This window comes from Saimiri boliviensis, chromosome 17, assembly GCF_048565385.1.
Source record: "Saimiri boliviensis isolate mSaiBol1 chromosome 17, mSaiBol1.pri, whole genome shotgun sequence".
In the NCBI taxonomy this organism is placed as follows: domain Eukaryota; kingdom Metazoa; phylum Chordata; class Mammalia; order Primates; family Cebidae; genus Saimiri; species Saimiri boliviensis.
In genome coordinates, this window is record NC_133465.1 from 57,806,280 (window position 1) to 57,821,128 (window position 14,849).

Sequence of the window (14,849 nt, forward strand, 5' to 3'; positions counted from 1 at the left end):
AGGTCTGACCCAGCAAGACATCAGCAAGGGAGAAGAGAAAGATTGTGTTTATCCTGCTGCGGTTCACGCCAACAAGTGCTCAGGAGAACAAGTCCAACCATCACTTTTGGAGGTGTACAGACTAGTGATCATTTCCCAAGATTCTTCTGGAAACTTCTCCTTTCTCCTCCAGGGAAAAAGACGGTGAAGGGGATTAAAAGAAAAATCCGTATATTTTATCTAAATTCCAATATGCAGGAGAGTCTTGAAGGTGAACCATTGAATTATCATTAGTCAGCTCCAAGGGACATTAAATGAGGTACTTCAAAATGCTTATTCTGGCGAATTCATAAAGAAACAGAGACAGAGGAAAAGACAGAGAGAGAGAGAGTTAAGAGAAAGAGGTTTTAATTAAGGTAAACTTTTAGTATAAAAATACAGGTGCCTAGTAAGATAGTCAATTAAAAAAGCATGTAGTGGCAGGGCACAGTGGCTCATGCCCATAATTTCAGCACTTTGGGAGGCCAAGGTGGGTGGATCACTTGAGATCAGGAGTTTAAGCCCAGCCTGGCCAACATGGAGAAACCCCATCTCTACTAAAAATACAAAAATTAGCCAGGCATGGTGGCTATAATCCCAGCTACTTGGGAGGCTGAGGCATGATAATCGCTTGAAGCCAGGAGGCAGAAGTAGCAGTGAGCCAAGATTGTCACTGGGTAATAAAGCGAGACTCTGTCTCAAAAAAAAAAAAAAAAAAAAAAAAAAAGTGCATACTGAAAAGTTGATCTTAAAATTCCTGTCCCTCAATTCCTTGGCTTGTTTTCCCAGAAACAACTACTGTTATCGGTATGTTGGGTATTCTTACTCTAAAATTTTTAAAAAACATTTTTACATGTGGTTTCTTGAAGATCTGTGTGACATTAAAGTTGCTGGAGATCTGAATATTACCCTAATGCAGGGCACCTTCAAGGGGTGCCACTCAGATTAACTCAAACCTGGACATGTACCCCTGAACGTAAAATAAAAGTTAAAATATTTTTAAAAGAGTATAAATTTAAAAAATAACAATTTCATCGTACATTTAAAAATAACCAAAAGAATATAATCAGATTGTTCGTAATACCAAGAAAGGATAAATGGCCGGGCGCAGTGGCTCACGCCTGTAATCCTCTCACTTTAGAGGCCAAGGCAGGTGGATCACTTGAGGTCAGGAGTTCAAAACCAGCCTGGCCAACATGGTGAAACCCTGTCACTACTGAAAAATACAAACCATTGGCTGGGTATGGTGGCGGATGCCTGTAATCCCAGCTACTTAGGAGGCTGAGGCAGGAAAATTGCTTGAACCTGGGAGGCAGATGTTTCAGTGAGCCAAGATCATGTTACTGTACTCCAGTCTGGGTATTCGAGTGAGACTCCATCTCAAAAAAAAAAAAAAAAAAAAAAAAAAGACCCAAAAACCAAAACCAAAAAACAAAGAAAGGATAAATGCTTGAGGTGATGGATACCTGTTTAACCCGATGTGATTATTATGCATTGTATGCCTGTATCAAAATATCTCATGTACTGTGTAAATATATACACCTACTGTATATCCACAAAAATAAAAAATGTAAAAAAAGATACGTACCTTTTTTAAAAAACAGAATAAATAAAAAGATAACAAAGCTTCTGTCCCAATGGTGGGAACGGTGGCAGGCAACGAGGTTCTGAGAATCCAGCCGTAAGCAAACACATAAACGAGTCATAAAATGTGAGATACTGTTAAGTACTATCCAGAGGATTAGAATAGACTGATACGTCGGTCACTCCCCATCTCTTTCTGAGCAGATGGCTTTTAAGGTGAATAATATGAATAACCGGTACATCTCTTCCTGCTTTGTTAGCTTTATAATCTCTGACAGTACTTAATGTCGAGAGTCGCTCTGATGCCATGTGTGTGTCATCTCTCACTTACACAGACTCACACTGACAGTCGCACATTTGCAGTCAAAGGGGCAGCCTCAGACCGTCCACCATCTGGGGCCGCCTGTTGTTCCCTCCACCCCCTTTCTTGTATCGGAACTAAGACCCCATTCTTCCCTGTCCTTATACACGCCACATGTCCCCCATCATCTGAGGAGCTCATGAGCAGCATGTTGAATATATGAAGTGTGTGATGCAAGTTGGAGATTGTGGAAGTGTGGAAGGCCACCCTGAACGTCTGCTAGCCCTAGACCGGCTTCTAGATGCTCTTAGTTTTTAGCACATCCCTGATGTGACCCACCTTAGTCCTCTTTTGTTTCTCCAAAGGGCTGCAGAAGAAAATAAGCCAATTATCTAAGCATTCTGGCTAGTAAACTCTCGGTACCTACTGATCGTAGATCTAAATGTTGTGTAGTAATGCTAAGGACTCTGAGTTCCTAGGAAATCCTCATTATTTTTACTCCCATTCCCAACACGCTAACTCTCTGAGTTAGGAGAAGACACCACTTCTCCCCAGAAATGAGAACGTTGCTCACTTCCTTCCCTCCCTCCCCTTCCCCTCTGCCTGTCTTCCTTTCTTTGCTTCCTTTTGTTTTCTTTCTCCTTTGTTCCTTCCTTCCTTTCTCTCTTCCGCTTTCCACGTTTCCTTTCTTCTTCCTTCTCATAGTTTCCCTCTTGACCGTCATCGATTTATTGTTGATTGTTGCCATTTTTGCACTTTGCGTTAACGAAATCATACACATGTTCTGCGGCTTCTTCCATGACACATATTTCTTTGTCTTTTTTTAATGTTTTTGAAATTTATTCATGTTCATGTCCACAGCTATTAGATATTTTCTTCTCTAATCAATAATATGTCTTTATATTAAAATGCCACAATTTGTCCTTTCTGCTAATGGGCGTATGGGCAGTTTCTGACTTTCACTATTGCATATGATGCTGTAATGAACATTCCCTGTCCTGCCCCCTGGTGCACGTGGATATACACTGGGGAATGGAATTGCTCGTTCAAAGTGTTATGAGCAGATTCAACTTTATCAGACAAAGCAGAGCTTTTTTTTCTTCTTCTTCTTCCAGAATAACTGTCATTTGAAGAAAGCTCTCTGTAGTTAGGAAAGGGGAACCCAGGTCCGGGTGGGTTCAAAAGTAACTTCTCTAACCATTACAAAGGAATGTATTAGTTTTTGTAAAGTAAGTTTGCAATTTTAATGAATAAGAATCCACATAAAACAAAGTACTATGGCATCCATGGAAGGAGCCCCCTCTGCGGGATGAATACAGGGTGCTTCCCCTGTTAGATGGTGGACTGCCCTAAGTAGGCAAACGTCTGACGCACGTAGCTGGAATGTGTTCGAGGTAAAGCCAAAGGAGAAAGAGTCAGGGAATGTGGGGGCTGCCCATGGCACTGACTAAGAGTTGGGGCCTGGGTCCCGGTTTTCAGATGAAACTGTCCCCTCTGGCTCCTCAGTCAGTGTGAATTTGCTTGAAGGACCTTAAAGTTTCCTTAAAGCCTCATCTCCCACAGTGGGTGTGGTTTCGTCAGCTTCCTTCTCCCTGTGAGGGGAAGCCCGCCTCGCTCACCCCCACTGTTTTACATAAAACTGTCCAATTCCCTTATTTAATTCATAATGACAAAAACTGAATATACTACTGCAATTTTAAATTATTTTGGGTTTTGTTCAGAAGGATGCAAATAGGAATGTATAGATTCATAGGTATACACAAAAGAAAATCAGGGCCTTTGTTTAACCCCAAATGGATTTTATTATACACAACATAGACCAAAATGAATTTCAATGAAAATACCTCTGGAGATTCAATCTGAGTGATTCCATGATAGGCTTCCTTCGCCCGTGCCAGCCACGTGTGGCAGTGGGAAGATGACTTCATTCTGTGCTCCCGTTTTCTGATTGATTTGTGTAATGCTTAGGAATTTGTGACATTATTTCCACCAGCGTTGTTTAATTAGATTTTCAAAACCTAGTGAGTGAGGAGGAATGGATGATCTCCAATTATGCAGAATGAAGAAACCAAGGCACTGGGAGGTTGACAGACTTATCCTGAGTCACCTTTGTTCCTCTCCCAAGCGGGCTGGGTCCAAGAGGGCTGGGTCGTGTCACAGTCAAAGGAAACCTGTGCATCTCAGGGGCATTGTGGGATTACGGTGATATTTCTCTATGTCTGGGGCTACACAAGCTTAAAATCACTAAGGAGGAATTGACACCCACAGAGCGAGGTGGCCTTCCATTCCAGTGTCTCATCACGGCCCTGGCCCCAAGAGCATCTTCCAGAGGGACTTATGACCATCCAGGGAGAAACCATCAGCAACACAGTGATGGTAATTGCATAATAGGTAGGAATGAATTTCGGATTCCCACCTTGCTCTGATTTTCAGGCCTCTGTTCTGTGGTGAAAGGTAAATATCCCGAGAAAAACAAACCTTGGTGGCAGCTGTCTTCAGGGATCTGTGTACTTTCAAGATAAGGTGAGTAGCCCCAATCATTTTATGATCCTAATTGTTGGGAAACAAGATATTCGTAGTCAAACACCTCGTTGTGACCCTCCCAGCTTCCTTCTGTGCTGATTAAAATGAAGCCATTTGCTTATGAAGCCCCCCAGAAATGAGGCATTGATAGTTATTCTTTTTCCCTCTCCCTAGAAAACCTATTTCCAGAGGATATGCCTCACCACAGCAGGCCTCCACGTGGCTTACACAAATAATGCAAAAATCTCCAACAACCCCTGCAAAGAACTTGCTCGTGGTGCATGGGCTACATTTTATTTTATTTTATTTTATTAAATTTTATTTATTTTTAAATCTAGCTAATACATCTGGGCTGTTTTTCTCCTTACCCCTGTCCCCCGGCACCTTCAATTGTAGACAGCGTAATTTCAAACTGTAAGCTACTCCTGACTTAACTACTTATTAAAAACACTAATATGCTTGGCTGCTTTGATGTCTACAGAACAACAAAGGAAGAGAGTTACTCTGGGCCACTGTAATCCTTGATTTGTCACTAAGTTATGACACCCAGCAGAGCCGTGTGACAGTGCAAATCAATCATCCCGTGTGCTCCGCGGGGCCTTCCCTGCCTCCCGCCGAGCCGCTGCAGTTTAATTAGCTTTTTTTCACACTACCACAATGTACATCTGCAGCTTCAGCAAGAAAAAGAGATGGAGGCGAGTTCACCAGGAAGCAGGAGCGTTAAAAAAAAAAAGTTCGTATCGTGGAAAAAAAAAAGAGTCTGAAAGAAGGAACATCAGAGACCTTTGTAGTTTTTGCTTCAGAGGCATTAAGCCTGAGATACATAGGCCTGGGGTACACCAGACTTAAATGTAGACTTTAACAACAGCTCCACCAAACTCTGTGTGGAGGAGCTATCAGATGGTGTTTAAAGGGCTTTTTCTTCTTTTTCGGGCAATCTGTGCCTTCTGTTTTCCTCCTGCCTCTATACCCCACCTTCGGTTGATTGTGCAGAAATTCTTCGACCCCGGCCCTTCTCGAGCCCACGAAGATGAAGGAGGTAAGACCTTGATTCGGCCCAGGTTTTGCAAAAGTTTGGATAAGTTCCTCCCAAAGGGTGGTGTCCTAGAGTGAAAAGCATGCTCCTCTGTTCATTTTGCTGTGATAAATAATGGCAGCCAAAGACTAAAGCCAGGCATGAGGCCCCAAAGGTTGGGAGTCATTGACGGGGACAGCAGGGGTGAGAGCAAATCAGTCCTCAGTGTCAGACATAGAGTGACATTTTTGTCCTGGCCTGGGAGGGAGTTAGACCGATGAGATCAACCCGACCCTGCCTACGCTGGGGGTGTTCAGGACGCTGTCTGGTTCCTCTGGAAAACGACCTACCAGGGGAGGGACCGGGAGACAGCCAATTTGCCTTTCCTGGAGAGTTCCTGGGCAGCTGTTATAGCTCTTGGGCTGGTGAGCTCAGATCCTGGTGACAGTGATTTAAGGTGGGTTGGAAGCTGGGTTTTTTCCTCCCAGAATTCTCTTTCCTTGTCCAGCTAGAAGGAAGGGAGCAGGAAGGAGCATGGAGGTGCTGAGGGGTCACCTTGTCACTAGTCATCATCCCCTATTTAGTTGATGGTTTTTGACTCACCTGCAGGGAGGGGTATATCTGAGAAGGTCAAGAGCCCATCTCAAAAGCTCTCCCCGGAGCTCCTTCTACCCATTTTGTCTGGGCTTAAGCAATAGCCTGGTCCCCGTTTCTTTTGTTTCTGTCCCTCATGTGTGGGTACATGTCAGTGGACAGGGGTAGGATCTGCTGTGTGCAGCTGTTCAGAGGCTACACTGCCAGATCCTGTGGGGTCTCCCACGAAGATCCTGGCCCAACCTGCAAAACCTTCAGCCTCATATCAAAGGTCCCAGGGTCAGTGCTAAAAAGAAATGAGCTAACAAGTCACAAAAGGATTTAGAAAGAACTTAAATGCATATTGCTAAGTGAAACAAGCCCACTGGAAAAGGCTATGTACTGCACGAATCCAACTGTGTGACATCCGGAAAAAAGCTAAACTTTAGGAGCAATAACAAGGTCACTGGTTGCCAGGGGGAGAGGGGAAGGAGGGTGAATAGGTGGCACACGGGGCATTTTTAAGGCAGTAACGCTCTTCTGTATGATATTGTCATGGATACATATCATTGCATGTTTGTCAAAACTCATAGAACATATAACACAAAAAGTGAGCCGTCATGGAAGCTATAGACTTTAGTTAACAATAGTGTATCAATACTGTCTTATCGATTGTACCAAATCTACCACACTGCTGTGTTAGTAACAAGGTGTAATAGGAGAAATTTGGTGAGGGCATAATATGGGAACTCTGTTGTTTTCACTTATTTTTGGTAAACCTAAAACGACTCTAAAGGAGAAAGTCAGTGCACGATCTGGATTAAAATGAAAAAAAAAGAAAAAGAAAAAGAATAAAGTCTGGCTAGACGAGAGGGTTCACTCCTGTAATGTTAGCACTTTGGAAGCCCAAGGAGGGAGGATTTGCTTGAGCTCAGAATTCAAGACCAGCCTGGGCAGCATGGTGAAACCTCATCTCTACTAAGAATAGAAAAATTAGCTAGGAGTGGTGGCACACACCCATAGTCCCGGCTACTCAGGGGCTAAGGTGGGAGGATCACCTGAGCCCAAGAGGCAGATGTTGCAGGGAGCTGTGATCACATCATTGCACTCTAGCCTGAGTGACAGAGTCAGACCCTGGGAAAAACAAAAAACAAAAACAAAAACAAAAACAAAAACGAGAATAAAGTTTATTCATTTAATTTTTATTTTAAAGGTCACAGGGACAAAAGCCACAAAAACAGGTGGGAGAGGAGAGGTGAGCAAGGGGAGGCGTCCCTTCGACCTGGGTTGTTTATTTTGTGGTTAATTGCCCTCGGACATTCACTGAGACCTGTAGTTACCTGGGAAGCATCCTTTTCTTCTGAGACAGGCTTCCTCCTGACCTTGCTTTGAGCACTGAGCAACAGTCACCTCCCTGTTAGTGACATGTGAAACCTGAGTCTAACTCTTCTTCCCCATTGGCCTCCAGGGACATCCATGTTTTACGTAATGGGTGGATGTAAACAGCATTTTGATATGTTGACTCATCTTTGGAAATGCACAAAGAAAATATTCTCTAGTGAGCTCCTCTGGAGAGGAAAGCAGCATATAATTTCAGGGCAGAAATTGTTCTTCTAGGTCATGTGGTCCCACCCCCAGAGAGGTTAATCCACCTGATCAAGGTAATCCATCTAAGCCTTGACCAACCTGAGACCAATTTCAGGATTTTCGACTCTCCATCCTATCCAGCATCCTTTCACCCGGCCTGAGCCCCAGTCCTATATCTGTTTGTCAGGGGCTGCGTGGCTTCATTAAATCTCATAACCCACCTCTACACAACCCAGATGAATTTCCTTGTCTCCAAAATGGAAACACTCATCATATTAGAACTCTCAGCCGGGTACTGTGGCTCATGTCTATAATCCCAGAACTTTGGGAATCTGAGACGGGTGGATCACTTGCGGTCAAAAGTTTGAGACCAGCCCTGCCAACATGGTGAATCCTTGTCTCTGCTAAAAGTACAAAAATTAGCCAGCCGTGGTGGCGTGTGTCTGTAATCCCAGCTACTCGGGAGGCTGAGGCAGGAAAATCACTTGAATCCGGGAGGTGGAAGTTGCAGTGAGCTGAGATCGCGCCACTGTACTCCAGCCTGGGTGACAGAGTGAGACTCTGTCTCAAAAATAATAAAATAAAATAAAATAAAATAAAATAAAATAAAACAAAATAAAACAAAACAAAATAAAATAAAATAAAATAATAAAAAAAATAAAATAAAACAAAACTCTAACCAGCAGTTACCAGGATTGAGGCATTTCTGCAGAATAGAATGCTTATCCTGTGCCTGTTAATGACACCTTGGGTTACTTTCCTCTCCACTGCAGTTTTATTCCAGGCAGGGATTATCTATTCTACCCAGAGAGAGGCAAAGGGGTTATTTACTCCTGCAGAGTGGTGCTCCTCAAACTCCCACGTGCACCTGAGTTCTGGTGGGGCATCTTGTTAGGAGGTCCACTCCGATTCTGCAGGTTCTGGGGCTCCAGGTGCTGCATTTCTTCCCAGCACCCAGATAGAGCTGCTGAAGCTGGTCCCTGGCCCACAGTCTGAGTGGCAAGGCTCTGGAGGACAGGGGAACAGAGGGAGGGGCCCGGAGAGTGAGAATCCCTTCCTTGGGTTTCTCTGGCTGCTTTTATCAGGGATAGGGAACCTGGGGATAGGTCCCCATCTTTGATTTCAGGAGGGGCAGAATTAGAAGCTCCTGGGGCCTGGAGCCTCCCCAACATCTGGGGGATCAGCTGTCAGGGTTGACAGCCTAGCAGGGTGGGGGGACAAGGACGAACCTCGAAGGGCTCTCTGGCCCCTTCTTCATTCTGGCTCCTGCTCAACTTCAGACGAGGCTCCTTGCCTTTTTCCATCCCCTGTCCTTCCCCACCTGAGGAGTCCACGCCTCCCTCCTGCCTGAGTGTCTGACTGCAGGACTTACAGCTGCTCAAAAGCTCGGCCTTATCAGACACTTCAAATACTTTCCCACCAAGGGGCTGGGACATCCCATGAAGCCCTTGCAACCCCAGCCCCGGGAGGTCAGCTTCAAAGATGGTGCATGACTGGGGGCCGGCTCCTGCTCAGAGAGGCCTTAGCACTTTGTGGGTGACTCCCTGGAGGAAGGGCCTTCTCATCGCAGAGGGGAAGGACATCCCTTTTGAAAGAAAGTCCCTGATTTCCCCCTCCTCCCGCCCCCCTGTTTCATCTGTTTCATGTCATCTCAGTCTGGGTCCGGGAAGATGTATGTGGGTGGGGCTGGGAGAGGTGGGAGTTTGGCACGCTCAGACTTTCCTGGTGTGTGATTGCCTCGGGTGCTTCTGTTTGCACCTCAGGAATGATGATGGCACTGGGTAGGTTCACTAGAGACTGTTTCTGCACCAGCATCTGGTTTTGCATTTAGCTGACACTCCCCAGAGACAGGGTCCAGTAAGCATGGAGTGAGGGCTCTGGGAAGACAGCCGGCCCGAGGCCCCCAGTGGCCACCAAGCCCCTAGCTGCCACCAGATCTCCAGCTGCCACCAAACCTCCAGCCGCCACAGGCCAATTGCACTGTGAGGGGCATTTAGCGTCCTTGGCCTCTTTCCACTAAATCAGAGTCCTCTCTAGTCATGTGACAATCAAGAAATGTCCCCCCACAGTTCCAAAAGCCCCCTAAGGGGACTGGTCCCTTTCCTGGTTGAAAAGTTCTGAGGGGCTCGGTGATAGTGGAGACCTGCCGCTTTGGCTGGCCATGCGGACCTCCTGGCTGGGGGTTATGCACGTGAAAATTCTGTAACCTGGACAGAGTAGGGCACTGAGGCTGATCTCCTTCTGTGGCTCTTGGGTTCTGTGACTGGTAGTTCATCTAGGACACTGGAGCACAGGTCTCTGTGGCTCCTCCTGCCTTCCAGCCCTCTCCCCCTGCCTGCTGGCCCCAAAACACCCACACACATACAATCACTCACACTTACATACACTTATGCATGCACACTCACGTATGCACTCAGACATATACATACTTCCTGACACACACACTTACACACTGTGATGTCTGGTCATACACTCATACACATATACCTACACACCTGTACACACTCACATACTTATGTACAGGCATTCATATAGTCGCATTTACACACATCCCCCTAAAAGCTCAGGTTTCCACACAGGCTCCTCAGAAGAAACATCCCAGTGTCCTCTAAGGGAGTCCCTTTTCTCAGAGTGCTCAGGCAAGGAAGGTGGAGGTATTGCTATTCTTAGGTCAGCCTGGCCCTTCGGGACAGAGGAGGCAGTGAGTGCTGCACAGGGACATTGTGTCACCTGCCACCAGCCCAGACAAGAGCAGAACTTTAGAGGGCAGCTGCTTAGCTATTTAACAAATAGCTCTGGACACCAAAAATAAATGATTTAATCTAGTTCTTCCTCCATGCCCATCAGAAAAGCAATTCATGATTATACAGAAAATGTAGAATGACAGAGAAGAAAATATTCCACAACACAATCTCATTGCTCACTGATAGATAACCATTGTTAACAATTCTGTTTACACTTTCTAGTCATTTTTTAAATTGCCTATTATCATGCTTAGTTTAATTGAGTATGCTTTTTCTTTCCTTTACTCTAATGCTTTAACATATTGAGGGCTTGCTAACCCTAGAGATGCGGCCTCTTCCAAGTTTAGCCAATTTCTAGACATAGTGAGAGATTCACTTAGAGTGCCTCGCACGTGCAAACCAAAAAGTTTAGAGCCCACAGCCCAAGCACCTCCTTTATTGGTAATATGGTTTGGTTGTGTTCCCACCCAAATCTCTTCTTCAATTGGAGTTCCCATAATCCCCATGTGTTGTGGGAGGGACCTGGTGGAAGATAGTTGAATCATGAGGGTGATGATTTTATAAGGGGCTCATTCTTCTGCCGTCTTGTGAAGAGTTGCGTTCCGCCATGACTGTAAGTTTCCTAAGGTCTCCCCAACCATGTAAAACTGTGAATCAATTAAACCTCTTTTCCTTATAAATTGCCCAGTCTCGGGTATTTCTCCATAGCAGCATGACAATGAACTAATACAATTGGGCCCTTACACTCAGGGTTACTTACTATTCCCCTTTTCCAGTCACTCCAGAGCCAGCTCTCAGCAACTAAGGACAGTCCCCATGCCCCGGAGCCCAGTGAAATTCTTTAAGTGAGTCAATCCTAAGCCTGCCTACCTTGCCTCACCCATTCTTTCCTGCAGAAACCGCAAAAAAAGCTCTTGCCTGCATTTTCCCCTCACTCTCTTTCTGCCTCCTGACAGATCTTGGTGCTCCTCCTTGTGCCTTCCCATGGCCCCCACTGCTGCCTGGTGCACCCCTCCTCGTGGGATGTGTGAACATAACTGTCTGTTCAATGGCAGTCCTCTGATCTGAATACCATACCTGAATAATAATAAAAATCTGCATTTTCAGGCACTGAAGCATCCAGTTATTGAATCAAACACTGATCTGGATGTTGCGGTGAAGGTATTTTGCAGATGCAGCTAACATCAGCAATCAGTTGACTTTGGATAGAAAAGATTCTCCTCCATAATCTGGATGGCCCTTGACATGGTTTGGATCTATATCCCCACCCAGATCTCATGTTGAATTGTAATTCCCAGTGTTGGAGGTGGGACCTGGTGTCGGGGGAGGTGATTGGATCATGGGAGTAGTTTTTAATGTTTTAGCACCATCCTCCTTGTGCTGTCTCATGATAGAGTTCTCATGAGATCTGGTGGTTCAAAAGTGTATACCACCCTACTACCAACCCCCTTCACTCTCTTCCTCCTGCTCTGGACTTGGCAAGAGGAGCCTGCTTTCCCATCACCTTCCATCATGATTGTCAGTTTCCTGAGGCCTCCCCAGAAGCCAAGCAGATGGCCAGCATCATGCTTCCTGTACAGCCGGCAGAACTGTGAGCCAATTAAACCTCTTGTCTTTATAAATTACTCAGTCTCAGGTATTTCTTCATAGCAATGTGAGAACTAACTGACTGAGGTTTCCCAGAAAAGAACATTCATACAGAAAAGTTTACAAAAACAAAAACAAAAATGTATGGCTCAGTATATTACCACAGACTTACTGTGAATACCCATGTAGCCAGAACAAAAAACACTCTAATTTCCTCTCCTCATCATTAATCCCTCATATCCCCACATATCACTAATCTTTCCTTCCCCACCATAAATAAATTTTACAACCACTTCCTTATTTTCTTTATAACTTTATCACTTAAGTGTGCATTCCTAAACACAATGGTAGCTTGCCTGCTTTTTTGAATTTTATATAAATTGACTCATACAGGATACAAACAAATGCATGATTTCGTATTTGATGTCTTTTGCTCAACATCATGAGATGGATCCACTCTGTTGTGTTACTTTGGTTGGTTTAATTTCATTGCCAGATAGCATTCCATTATGTGAATACTCCAATATTTACTATTCATTCTGCTGTTGATAGACATGTGGTTTGTCTCCAATTTTTGGCCGACATAAATAATGTTGCTAGGGATACTTGTATGTAGCCTCACGGCACACAGGTACATATATTTCTTCCGTTAGGTATATACTTAAGAGTGGAATTGCTCATAGGATAAGCCTATCTTCAACCTCAGTAAACAATGCCAAATAATTTTCCTGAGTGATTGTAATAATTTACATTTCTATAAGCCATGCATGAGAGTTCTAGTTACTCCACATCCTTACCAATTATTAGTACTAGTGTTTTTTTTTTTTTTTCTTTTTAAATATTAGCCATTGTGGTGGGTATACAGAGGTAAGTCATTCTGGTTATAATTTGCATTTCTTGATGACTAATGAAAGTAATTGTCTTTTCTTGTTTAGAGGACATTGGAATATCCAGTTTGTAAACTACTCGTTAAGATCTTTTGAGCATATTTCCATTGGACTTTCTGGCTTTGTCTTATTGATTTATAAGAGTTCTTAATATATTTTACATTGAATTCCTTGTTGTTATATTTACTGCAAATATCTTCTCCCATCATATGGCTTGTCTTCTCACTTTATGATGGTGATTTGGGGGAAGGAGGATGCTATTTTTGATTTAGTCAAATTTGCTAAACTTCTACTTTATGGTAAGTGCTTTCTGAGTTGTGTTTAAGAAATCTTTGCTTACTCCGAGATCATGAAGATATTTTTCTGTGTTGTATTTTTCACATTTAGATCTAAAATCTCCTTAGAATTGATTTGTATAGATTCTATAAAAAAGAATCAATACTAATTTTGTTCTATATGGATATCCAATTGACCCAGCACTATTTGTTGTAAAGTTGTATCCTTTTTTTCACTGTCCTGTAGTGCCATCTTTGTAATATATCAAGTTTTTATATATGTATTGATAGGTTTCTGAATTCTCCATTTTATTATTTTGGCTCATTTATCTAACATGTCAACATCACCACAGTGTCTTAAATATAGTGATTAATATCTTCATAACAAGGAGAGCTGATACTTTATCATTCTTTCTTAATATTATCTTGGCTATTTGTGGCTATATGCATTTCAGCATAAATTTTAGGATCAATTTGTTAATACACACACATAAAATATCTGTTGAGATTTTTATTGAGATTGCATTAAATGTACAGATCAGTTTAGGAAGAATTGACATCTTTCAATATATGAATATGATATAATTTTCTATTTTTTACAATTCTCTTTAATTTTCCTCAATAATCCTTTGTAAATTTTCTGATAGTGGTCCTGAATAGCTTTACTAGTTTGCAGCCTACCTAGATGTTTAATGGCTTTGTATATATGTAAAAATAACATTTTATTTTCTAATTGTTGCTGGTATATAGAACTACAATAGATTTTTAATATTAAATTTATATTCAAATAATTTTCTAAATCTTATTTATTTCAGTTAATCAGAAATTGTTTTTCGTTTTCTATAAACACAATTATATTGTTTGTGAATAATATTTCTTATATCTTTATTTCTTTTTCTTGCCTTATTGCACTGGCTCCGTCCTTTAATATAATTCTAAATAGAGGTGGTTGTCTTTCTTGATCTCAAGGGGAGATTTTAAGATAAATACGATGTTTGCAGTAAGTTGTTTTGGGTAAATACCCTTTATCAGGTTAAGAAAGTTCTCTTCTATTCATAATTTATTAAGACTTTTACTTCTTAATCATAAATGGTTGTAAAATGTTATAAAGTAAAATTTCTACATTTATAGAGATAATAATACAATTTTGCTTATTTATTTTGCTAGTATGGTGGATTGCAGTGGTTAATTTCTAGTGTTAAGCAAAGTTAAGTTTATTACTGAAATAAAAATATACCCAGAATTACTGGAATAAACTCAACTTAGTTACAATATATTATATTTTGCTAATATTTCAGTATTTGGTTTTCCAATTTTATGTTCAGATTTTGTGTCTTTATTTATATGATATATCAATCTATAATTTTCCTTTCTTATAAATGCTTCATGAGATTTTGGTGTCAAGGTTACACAGCTGAAAATTTTTTCATCTTTTTTTATTTTCCTGAAGAGTTCATACAAAATTAGTGTTGTTTTTCTCTTAAGTGTGTGCAATAATTTACTGATGAAGCCATCCGGACCTGAATCTTTCAGTGTCAGAAAACTTTATCATCACAGATTTATTGTTTCTATTAGATTTAGAACTATTACCATTTCTCAGTTCTTCTAGTGTCAGTTTTGGTAAACTAAGTTTTCCTGTTTCTTACATTTAAACTTTCAAATGTATTAGTGTAAAGTTATTTATAGTATTTTCTTTTGTTATCTTAATGCCTTTGAGAATTGAAGTAATGTCTCCTTTTAAACTTAATTCCTGAT